Below are 12707 nucleotides of genomic sequence, written 5' to 3'. Positions count from 1 at the left end.
AGTCTTCTCTGCATGAACAAATAGAAGCTTAAAATAGCTTTGCAGTGAGTAGGGCTGGTTTAGGTCTTTCTTAAAATGACGTGGTGAGATTAGTTTTTGGTATTTTCTTTTACCTTTGTAATGGTTAGTAATGCTTAACAGAGCCACCTTTAAACTACAATGTCCAGAAGTGATTAAACAGAATTGTGTTATGGCCTTGGGCTTAGAGTACTCACAGAAGAAAGGTGGTATTCCTGTTATAATAGCAGGGCCTGTATTTCTATATATTAACTTTTCCAAGATTTCAAGGTAGTCTACTGACATGTTGTGAAGTTTAGCCCTTGGGGGCAATCCTTACCTATGTGGGCTATCCACACCTTGATACTGTCAGAGGAAATAGAAGACTACTCTCTAGGAAGCCATGATGGCGTACAGAGATTGCATGTCAGCCTTCAAAAGCATTAATACAATTTATTCAGCTCCATTTATCTAAGACTCTTCCAGCTGTTGGCTCTAGTGCTTTCCTTGGCCCTAAGTGTCTGTATAACATATTAGTTTATCTTTCCTTTGTATCTAATGTTATGCATAGTGTCCCTTTTTCATTTCACATTATGATCTGTCACTAGAATTTCCTTTGCACTGAGGAATTAAAAAAGAATTGCATTGCTTTTCACTGATTTAATTATGATACACTGTATTAATTTAACAAACATTAATATATAAATGTAAGTGCTCTGAAGTATCTGCTTTTTTTAAGTGTAGCTAGCACAAACATCAGAAAATTTTTTCCATAAAGTAATTAAGAGAGGGCATGGTTAGAGAGAATTATTTCATTAAACAACGGTGCTAACAGATATGGTATAAAGGTAATGGTCGTGTAAAGAAGCTGAGGGCAAAATTTTCTTTTTAAAGGTCCTGTATTGACTTGGAGGTATTACTTTAATATTAGAGGAAGGGCATAAATTTGAAGTATTTCTGTATCTAACCTTTATTCGGATTTCACAGAATTTGGGTAGGTTCTTATCTCATTTGCTAAATGTTATCAGTTATGACAAACATAGCAATACTATAATTCACTATAAAATTATTTCATTCTCTTTCAGAATACTACATTAATAATAGTGATAAACACCTGTATTTAGTTAAAATGCAACTGAATATATTTTCAGGCTTTGTGATCTTTCAAAAATGGAGACAAATTATACTTACTTTAGACATATACAACATGTTAGCATGCTACTCTTCTTCGTAAGTAGATAAACATATGCTTTATTTTCCTGAAATAAGGAAATGTCTAAGAAGAAAATAATGAATATTTGTGTACTCCTTTTCAGAAACAAGGAGTTGTAAAGGTTTATCTGCAGCTTATTCTGTTGGGGTTTTTTTTACAATTTTTTCCGTTCTGAAATTTAAAAGAGAAAATCTGACGTGTGTCATACTGAGGAGAGGCAAAATGTTACCTGGTAATGTTGTTGATGCATGTGCAAATATGTGGTTAATATCATGTTTTAAATGTTTTATATATGATTTACTGCATATTTAGTAATTTCAGCAGTGCTTTGAAACCTTTCAGACTGAAAACTAAACCTGAATTATTGTAATACGTTTATATTACATATATTGCATATTACATATATTTATATCTATTACATATATTATATATATGTATATGTATATTTATATATATTACATATATTTATATTACATATGTGTATATATGTAATATGAATGTAAATATTTTTCTTTAAATATTTTCTTTACATATCAGTGTACTCTTTTGTTGCCCATAGCAACGGGGCGGGGGGGAGGGGAGTGTTCACAGTGATTTTGTTCTGTTAAGTAGAAAACATTTTTTAATTTTCATGCAAAAACACAGTACTCAAGTTTCTTAAAATCTACATTTTTCTCCTAAACAAGTTTTATGCAAAAAGTTATAGTTCTTCTAGAACTTGGGCTGGAAAAAGTATTTCAGCATATGGCAAGGAATGTCTGAAACTGCCAAGAATGTGCAAATGTCTGTGGATGAATTAATAAACAGTAACTTCATCTAAGTATTGATAATACATTCTTTATGCAAGGTTGGGGAAGATAGCTAGTTATTGAGCAATAACCAGAAGGGACACAGTAGTGCTAGGGGTATGTGATACCATACAGCCTGCAGGTGGGAATGACTCCCAGGATGCCAGCACCTGTCTGAAGTATTCACACACACACACACGCGCGCACACGCGCACACATGCACACACGCGCGCGCACACACACACACACACACACCCCAAATATGCAATAAGGGTGAGGGATAACCATGCTGGCTTGGAACTATTGGCTAAGTCTGATCATTTCTAAAATACAGATTTTAATCAAAGAATTAAGCCATTAGGATTAAGTGCATTTTCTACTGGGAACAGATTATTTGTTCATGTATCTACGTAACATTTCTAGTTTGTTTCCCAGGATACTTTTTTTTTTTTAATTATCACAAGTAAAGCAAATGTGCTCATATGCAGCATGCTGTATTTGTTTTTTCCTTTTGTTCCAAGAGTTTCATCTTTTTCTGTCACTTAGGCATTATCAGTTAGTCATGATTAAGACTCTAGCACAAATTATTTTGCTGGAAATGCTTAATCTAGACATCTGAAGCCATTCCTCACCATTCAAAAAGGATTTCTTCCTCTATTGGAAGGACGGAGGAATCCTCCATGGATTCCTCCATTCCTTCACAAACGGCCTGAATTTCTTCTCACACAAGTATTCCTGTGCAGGCACATTCTCATATTCTCTCTCTCTTTCTTCACTCTGAAGCTTTCGTATTTTTCTGCAGCGTGAGAATGACAGGTGTGTGAATTGGCACGCTGAGGCAATTTTTAAAATCTGGTCCTAATCCCTGTCTTCCCAAAGCAGCCCAAATACCAGGATTGGGAATAGCACAGAGTAATGGATGTAGGAAAAGTTGATACTAATTCTTGGGAATGAGTAAATTATTGTTGTGTGTCCATACTCAGCTGGACTCTCCTGATGAGGCTGGGAAGATGTGTAGTTATTCATTTCAGTTCTTGGCCTGAAAAGCCAGGTGTATTTTCTTTTAGTGTTTTCAAAGGCTGATGGGTCTTGAAACTGAAATGATTTAAAAGTTATTGCTGAAAAGGAAGACAGGTGTTATGCTCCAGGGACTTGGTCCTGATAGAGGCTGAAGAACTTCTTGCTCTGCTTCCTATTCTCTTGCCCTCTAACCTCCCAGGCAATGCAGTGGTAATACAAGAACACTATTGACAGTTTGCATTTGTGCTGCTCTGAAAAATCATGAAAGACTGTTTTAATACAAATTTAACTGAATAGAAAGTAGAATTGCTAAAATAACAGTAATAAATATAATTTTTTAATGTTCATAGGGTCTCAGCTCGGTGGGAGAAACAGGAACGGTGGTGGAAATGCAAACAACTCTGTGCTTCCTCAGCTCCAGTGTTGGTAGGAGAAGAGGGAATACATGAGACAGTCAGATCGCCCTTTCCCCATAGCTCTAAGAGGATTTGTTGATGTTTTCTTGCCTGTTTGTAGGTCTGGCATGGAGGGACCTGAGAAGTGTAACATTGTTTAAAGCATTCTGCTACTTTCCGTTTCAATGCTGTTACATAATGTGTGTCTGCAGTTATTGTTTGAGACTGCACTGGAGAACATAAACAATTTGGTGGGGGAAGGGAGTAATAGCTAGATCATTCTCCCTCCGTGGGGTAACACGTGAGGGTGGTGGTACTGCAGTGATAGTGGGGGATTTTTGGTTGGTTGGTGTTTAATTCTCCACTGAAGTTAGTGCTCAGTGAAGAACTATACACAGACATGGATTTCCTAAAGATAGGAAAAAATCTACAGTGGTAACCTGATGAAGCAATCCCCAGCTGGCAACATGTTTTCCATATTTTCACATTGCCCAGAGAAGCTACCTGTTTCTCCAGTGAAATGGAGAAGTATTCTAAGCAAATCTAGGGCAACTGATTTGCATTCAGTTGGTGTCTGAAACTTTTTCAGGCCAAAGCTCAAGCAGGATGTAAAGTTCAGCATGCAGGTGACAAGCTAAAAGTGAACATGTGACTGTCTGGAATGTACGCTGTCAACATTTGTGGCTGATAAGATGCAGAAAATTCAGACACGTTTACCTTTTAATCAGGAAGAATGACTGTAACAGAATCAAGAGGCCTTTGCATGAAATCCGTGACAAATGACAAGGCAAAAATAAGGTATGTTTATAATTTTAAATACTTTTAAAAGGGTATATGGATACTCATCTAGTTGCAGATGAACCACTGAAGAATTAATAAGTGGAGTATATAGTTTTCCTGTAGTTTTTTGTTAAATTAAAAACAAAATCATTAAGAGATGATGTGTGGTAGAATGTTTTGAGAGAAGTATGTTTCCCTCTTCCCTAAATAAGCCTGAAATGAGAGTCTTAGAGCCTATGTTTTGAAATCGATTAAATGTGGAAGTTGAGGCTCTATAGTGGTGGTGCTATGGGATATGCAATACTTTGATATTAAGTTTGATGTATTTGCTGCTCTCCATAATTACATAACTAGTTTTCTGGGGAAGAAAAATGCCTTGAGCTGTAGGGAGTTTATGTTTTATGTCAAGAGAACCCCTATTCAGTCTTCAGTTTGTCAGCCATGTCAGAGGCTGTCGTGCATAGAGAAGTGTACTACATTAAGTGCATCTTAATTTTATATTAAGTACATTCTATGTACACAGCAACTCAAGTGCTCTTCAGGTCTGTCTTGTGGCACGGTTCACTTTTGGAAACTGACAGTTCTTTTGTCACATTTACTGGTGATTTTAGCTATGCTAAGAAGACTTGTAGCACTAACTTTTAAAAATCTCATATTTTTGTTACCTGACGTTAAGTAACAATGGGTGATAAATAATGAAGAAAGCTGGAAGTCTAGGTTTATATCCTTCCCTCTTACTTTGTGTCATGGAAGATTCTAAAAAGAAGTCCATCAGGGCTGCATTAAAAGGAGTGTGGGCAGCAGATCAAGGGAGGCTATCTTCTCCCTCTACTCTGCCCTAGTGAGACCATATTTGGAGTACGGTGTCCAGTTTTGGGCCCCCCAGTTTAACAAGGACAGGGAACTGCTTGAGCAAGTCCAGCGGAGAGCTACCAGGATGATCAGGGGGCTGGAGCATCTCCCTTATGAGGAAACGCTGAGAGACCTGGGTTTGTTCAGCCTGGAGAAGAGACGACTGAGGGGGGATCTCATCAATGCTTACAAATATCTAAAGGGTTGGTGTCAAGAGCATGGAACTGGACTCTTTTCAGTAGTGCCCAATGACAGGCCAAGGGGCAATGGGCACAAATTGGAACACAGGAAGTTCCACTTAAAAGTAAGAAGAAACTCCTTCCCTGTGCGGGTGCCAGAGCAGTGGCACAGGCTGCCCAGGGAGGCTGTGGAGTCCCTTCCCTGGAGACATTGAAACCCCGCCTGGATGCATTCCTGTGCCCCCTGCTCTGGGTGTGCCGGCTCAAGCAGGGGGGTTGGACAAGATGATCTCCAGAGGTCCCTTCCAACCCTTACCATTCTGTGATTCTGTGAAAAGCATCAAGGATGGTTGAAATAGTAATATCCCACATCCCTTGCAGAAGCTCCATGTCTCTGTGACTTCCACGGTTTGGAATGTGGTAGATGGCTAAGTGAGGCAGATCCCTGTAAGAACTGCTTTTCAGGGCAATATGCAGGTTCAGACTTTGAGTTCCATGAATATATCATTAGTATGATGTCCATCTTTGACAATGGCACTTCCAGATTGCTGTTTTACTTCACCTTTAAATGCAGGAGTGAGTTTGGCTGTAGAAACTGAAGAAAATGGGGAGATGAGTAAATGTTCTGACATCACCACAAAAAATCCCATAGGGACAGCTGTGTTTTGGCCTTAATAGGCATTGCCCAAGTAGTTGTCCTTGTGTGTAGAAGAATCAGTTGCACAGTTGAAGGCCAAAGCCACTTTTAACTAGTGGGAGATATGACATTGGAAACTGGTGTTTACTGGGAAAAATTAGAACTTAACCATAACTACTGTGTGGAGGCACTAGAGGACACTGCAGTAACAGGCAATACTTTTAAACTTCCCTTCTTGCCAGAGCATTGCTTTGCATACGCATTTATCTTGGTGTTGCAAGTTTGAAAAATTGCCATGCTATGAGACTTCAGCTTCAGCAGGAACAGACAAAAATCTTAGAAGGGTATCATCATCTTTTGTTAAGATGGAAAATTGCCTCTTTGGCAATAGCAGTATTTATGGGATAATGAACTTATCCACAGGATCGTCCTTGAATTCCTTCTCTTTTATAATGTCTTTTGAGAGGACAGGCAAGTAATTCAAAGAACAGAACTTATTTTTAGGTTTAGTCTGAGCCTGAAATAAACTGAGAAGGCTGAGTAGTGTTACGATAAACAGGGAGTAAAACAGAGACAGGAAATAGGGGGTCTTTGGTAATGAGATCCAGCCACTCTTGAAACAGAAAGCCAGAGAAGGCATTACTTGAAAATAGTTTCTCAGTGACTGCGTAATAATTTTTAGCTTGTTATTCAACATTAAAAGGGAACAGTTTCTGCAGATTTATATTATTCTTGAAAGATCCTTTTTTAAAGATCAATTAGCGAGTTATATTTTTGAAGTTTTTAGAGTTACATTGTTGTTGTTCCTAACTGATCTGCTGTTTAAAAAAAACAGATGTTTGGGGGAGAGTCCGAAGTTTATACAGTTGTGTGTTATCTATACATCTGTGAGAAGCATTTTGGATAAGACTGTGGGACAGAGGCAGAAGATTTAGCTTAAAATGTGAACACACATTCAAGATTTTAGAAGTTGAGGGTTGAAAGGGGAAGAAGTCACAGCTATATCCTGTAGAACAAAGCAGTGCGTTTGCTTCCAAAAGTTTCTTTTAACCCTGGGAATGTGACTGCTGAGATGGGCCCAAAGCATGGATGGTGAGATTGATATTTACAGGCACTTCACGTGGCTAAAGAGGGTAAGTGATTTGCTGGGCTTTGTTTTCTTCTTGTAAATGCACTTTAGCAAATCTTAGTCAGAATTCTCAGCTTTGCAAAAGGAAACATTTTGAGTGCCTCAGACATAAAATGTTGTAAGTTTCTTTATAAGAAATGAATTGAAGTTTTTTCTTCCTAAGGGAGGAGGAGGCTTAGGGAGGGGGGAGAGAATCAGCTGTCTTTGTCTTTGAAAATGAAACTGTAGGATCAAACTATGAACAAATGGCAATAGATCCTAGCAAGTGCTCGTGCCTTCCTGAGGTTGTAATACAACAAAGCAAATCCTGCATGGGAGTGTATGGCAAAAAATGAGACTATGTTGTTTACCATGTTGTGCTTTAAAATGAAAAATTGCTTGCACTAGTTCTTCACTTAATCAATTCTTCATCAGGGTGACTGTATAAGATCTTTTAGGATGTCTTTGTTTTGGATAAAAATGGTGGTAGTTTTTTCCTGTGCATGCTAGAATGATAAAACTATGGTTTTTAAAAAGACAGTGCTATTAAAATCTGAATTTTGTGATGAACTGTCTGAACATGAATTAACTGCATGAGATTTTTTTTATCTTCCTATAAAAGAAAAAAAATGAGGTTTGTGCAGTTTTTTCATCACCTGAGAAAAATCACTTTGTTTTTGTCAGCTTTTAGATTTTTAAGGTTCTAAGTATTTATTTTTCAGTGTCTGAAAAATCCATGAATGGGATGTGAATAGATCCTTCACAGTATACTGTTTTTTTACTTACAATATTAATTTAACTGTGTGTCACGTAAGCAGCACATCCTCTCGTTATACTTTTAAAATCTGTCTTAACCTGTGTGTACTTTTCTTGCAAATTCCATGCACGCCGTTTATGTTAGTGCTTCTGTATGGCACTGGATTAGAAACACACATGTATACATATGCACATGCACTCTGGGTTTTTTTACTAGCTGTATAAACACAAAATGTAGGTAAAAACGTGAAATGTGATTAGGAACTTTGATTTGGGTAGTTTCTTGAATGAATATAAAATATTCATTATGTTATGTCAGTCTTTAATAAAAGCTTCAGAATCTTGAAGTTAACTTACAAAATATCTACATGAAGTTCTGGAAATGTTTACATTTCTGGAGTGTGGATGGGGAGTGAGTAGGATAGTGAAGGAGGAGAGACAACAGGAAGTAGCGGTAACATTATACTATTAGCTTAACCTGTGCTCTGCGCAGTTAAAGCCAAATAACTCTTTAGTGGTTTTTGTGATCACATATTAATTTATTATTTAAATGAGGTTTTGAATACAGTGTCTGCCAGCCCTGTTTCCTCGTTTAAAATTCATTTGTAAAAAGATGTTTGCTAACAAAAGGCTAAGGTATGCTGTTATCAGGTTGTGTAGCATTCAGGATACAGTAAGGACAATAACGTAATGAGAAAGGGATAAAGAAATAGCTTAAGTGAAGGAAGTCTCACACTGAAATGTTCACAGATTTGGAGGGCTTACCTCAGAGTGTCTTTGGGATTGTTTTCAAGTACTATGTTCAGAAAGGATATTGTGTTCAACTGTGGCACAGGCTTTTACAGAAATTAATAATGCTATTACTCTGGTTGCGTATAATTCCTTTTATGTAGGGTACAAAAGGAGAATATCAATACTGCTGCTTTTCCTTGCAAGCTCTTTAAGTGGGTGAGCAAATGTGGGGGAAGGGAACTGAAAAAGATCTTGCATTGTTCCCAGGAGAACTTAAGCTGTCTGCTCCCAAATTCCTTTGACAAGTGATTTTTAAAAAAAGTTGAAACAATCTCAGTTGCTTATTTAATTCTCATGTTCAAGAATCCTAATGTCACATGTCTGGCACTGATTGTGATAGCATATAAAGATTTCTGGCCCTGTAATCATAAGCTGTTGCTCTTTGGCTGATAATGAAAGTATGAGTACCCTCCAGAGTAACAAATGGCACTTCACAGAGAGTTACCGCAACAGACTTCCATAACCCTTGGTGAAGTATGCCAAAGCTGGCTCCAATTTCATCATTAGCAGAAATCACTTCAGAGACCAGGATCCTTTCTGATGTTGCAGTTGGTTGGCTAAGCTAGATGTGCGTGGTATCTGTGGCTTGGACTGGGTTAGGGCAGCAAACAAATACAAAAATCACGAGATCCAGGCATGCAAAATTACAGATACAACTGCTATTTTCAGATGCTTAGAACAGAGGGTCTGATTTTAAGCCATAATCTTGTAACATGATGTGTATAGTAGCATCATGTAACAGCAGCAGGGACAAAGCAATATTGAGATCAAATTGAAGTAAGGTGTCACCACACTTGAGGTCTTTCTATTGGACTTTCTTGATGTTAAAATGACCTGTGAAAAGTGCTGTGCCAAGAATGGCCATAGGTGTGGACAGAGTGGGCAGCAAAATATAAGAACAGATGGGCAGAGCCAAAAAAACAATTTAGCCATGTCTCAGTTGCATATGAGGCACAGTTAATGTGTTTTACTTTGTTTACTGGTTTTGCTCCATTTTACTTTTTTGCCAGTAATAAAAAAATATTAGTCTGCAGTAGTATTTCTCACAACAAAGAACTTTCTCTGATGATATCTTACCTAATATCAGAAAGACAAATGACTGCAATGGGTATAGCTGTACTGTGCTCCATGGCATGTGATATTTCGGTGGTAATATCAGAACAGTCCAGGTCAGCCTCTTCTGGCTGAAAACTTAATGATACCTGACAGAGGCACATAGTGCCGCCCTGGTTTCATGCAGTCTTGTGAGAGTTTGTAACAATGCAAATATTCAAGGACACCTTGTTACTAAGACACGAAACCTGGCTAAGATGGTTACAGGAATTAAGGGAGGCATCTCTCTCAGCAGTCTGTTTCTAGAAGGATATGGGAAAGTTATTGTGTGCGTGCAGTGCTCTGTTAACGTTACAGCTAAGGCAGCAGTATAGCTCTCAAAGTACTTGGTAGGCAGTTTGTGGGAAGAATTTTGCAGATAACTGATGTTGGGCTCTTTTACAGGGCCTAAGCATAAATCTGTCACCGTTAGAAGTTTCTGTTGGAAGCTAAGGAACCTGAGACACTCCTCACTACCTGAAGCTGAAATTGCATCACCTGTAGCAAACTTTCTTTGGTTTTTCCAAGGGATTTGGGCTAGAGGGTTCACATACAACTTCCTCTGTTGTCCTGTTGCTTTATTCTTACCTTTCCATTTGGCCTTAACTGGAACGCACCATTCTGAATAAAAATGGCATAACCTCATTTTTGGTACATAGGTGTGTAGGTATAACCACATATTATCAACAAGCATCACAAACATAAATGCTAATATTTACTACAAACAGTATTATGGGCTCTCTAAAGACATTGTAAATTAACTGAGCTATTTGAACTGCAGTGGATGGACTAGCAAAATGGGAAGTCTCTTGCCCCTGGAAAACTTTGTACAGTGCTAAGATGTCTGATTTTGAAAGAGATGCCTTCATGTGAAGTAGAGGTGCCTGATGACTCTTGTAGCTTGCTTTACCTTTTGAAGTGCATGCAACACAAAGCTGGTGGCTGACCTGCAATACGTGTACATTATTCTTATGCTTTCCTTTCTTCCAGATGCTATTCATAACCTGGACTAGTAAGAGGTGGAGCGATCAAACCCATAATATAGCCACCAAGCTCATGATATTGAGGGTGAATCTTATGACTTCTGTTATGTTATCTTCCTTTAAGTAATGTAACTGTCTGGAGGAGAAAATAAGTATTATCATTAGGAAGAAGTATCTAGATAAAATATAAATATTTGATCAAAATTCTTTTCTTTTAAGGACCTCAGAAATTTACCTAGCACTGCCTTTACTGAATTTCAGACTATATGCTGTTAGCTTTTTCAAAGTGACTGCTACTTTCACTTGACCAACAAAGAACAATGGCAAATAGAAAATCCAGTTATTGCTTTATTAATTCTTGGAGGCAAGAATTACAGGTCCAGAATTCATGTTCCAGACTTCTCCTCCTCCTCAAGTACACTGAGTGAACGTACATATACTCAGATGGGTGTGTATCTGAGGTAGCGCTAACATGTCAAGAGATTAAACTTGTATTACATCCATATTCAGATGCCAAAATAAAAATGTTTACTGTGTAGGCTACTCACTCATCACAACACAGTCTGTGACTCAACATCAATTTTGCTGACCCAAAAGAGTAATAAGGAGATGGAAAGTCCGTACTCTTCTAGATGTTATCAACTCCAAATAGGCTGCAAGAAGTCTATAGTGTACACTTTCTTGTGTTGAAATATAATACTATGGTCTGTGTGCTGCTAGTAATTTGTGGAAAAACCGACTGGTTGAACTCTGCTGGCTATACTCCTTGTTTTGAGCTTCTGAACCGCAGCAAAAGGCAATATGTCAAGCATGTCCCTAATCTTCCCCATTAATGCAAGTATTATAGTTGCCACAGGCATCTTATTCAATTATCAGTGGAACTGAAGGTGATTCATGTGACTGAATAAGGCAACAGGAGGGTTATGACATAATCTGTCTTCTAAAAGAGGCGGGTGACTTGTTGAAAAAGCTTACAAATCACCACTTCTAACTGACTGCCAGGTTTCTTTTCCCAGCTCCTCCCACCTCCACAGCCCAGTATGAGATCCATGGTATTAGTGACAAATTTCTGTGTAACGTCTTGCTGATCAAGTTCAGAAGTTGGTGTTTTCTGTTTTAAAATTAGCTGTGTTGGAGATTTTGTGCTGAAACTGAAACAGCACACATGAGGAGAACATAAATTGGCCTGTATTCAATTTTATTATCTTGCATATGTGCTTGCTTTAGGAGGCTTACTTTTACAGCCTATCAAGATTCAGCTAGAAGTTCTGTTAAAGAAACTTCTGAACAGAACATCTGTACAGAAGCCCTGTACAATGGTGGTTGTTCTGTTCTGACAATAAAATGCATTCAGAATGGTTTCCTATTAAAATAACATGAAGAAGATGTAACAGTGCATGCTTACCACTCTCTGAGAAGGCTGTTGAAAATTAGGATAGCTGAGTTGATCAAACACTACTTTGCTTTCTTGCCATACCCCTTTATTGTATATTTGCTGGTTATCCCCATTTTAAATTAAAGCTGTTGAATCATACTCTGAAGTCTGAAATTTTTTTTTTGGTCATATATTCTGGAGGAATATTTAAGCCTTTGTCTTGGAAGAGGACCCTGTAGTGACTCGATCATGTAAGTGATACTTAGGCAGTCAAGTTTCCAGCAGCTACCAATATTATGTCCAAGTTAAAGAGCATATTCCAGACAGATTCAGAAACTAAAGATGGAGAAGCAGCTGAAGCAGGTGATGGAATGCAAAAGCCTCTTCCCCCTGCCCCCGCCCCGAACCATGAGAAACAGTTGATTTGGAATTGTTTGAGGAAACATTTAATGTTAATATCTGATGCAGTCTGATGGATATTAAACTATGTCCAAAACCTCTATGGAGACACGTGCTTCAAGACATCACTTTGCAGCTCCCTTAGGCAAAATATTTATGGTATACACTTGACTTTTCATCTGCAGTGGTACTACCATTGAGGTAGTTTCAACCACCTTGCCTGCATATCTTTCCTTCTACTTTGTTATTATGTGTTATCATAAACTTTTTTACATGTTTTATGCAATTTCTCTCATTCTTTCATTACAAGAAGTATAGTTAATGTACTTAACTTATAATTT

At 37.9% G+C, this 12707-nt stretch overlaps 1 protein-coding gene across 1 annotated transcript in view; it reads left to right on the top strand.

The window, feature by feature from the left end:
- PPFIBP2 (PPFIB scaffold protein 2) overlaps positions 1-12707 on the top strand; it is a 110556-nt gene that overhangs the window by 42107 nt on the left and 55742 nt on the right. The gene's annotated exons all lie outside the window — the stretch shown is intronic.

Source organism: Phalacrocorax aristotelis, chromosome 5, assembly GCF_949628215.1.
Source record: "Phalacrocorax aristotelis chromosome 5, bGulAri2.1, whole genome shotgun sequence".
In the NCBI taxonomy this organism is placed as follows: Eukaryota; Metazoa; Chordata; class Aves; order Suliformes; family Phalacrocoracidae; genus Phalacrocorax; species Phalacrocorax aristotelis.
Note: the sequence above shows the minus strand (reverse complement) of the source record. Positions and strands in the feature narration are given on the sequence as shown.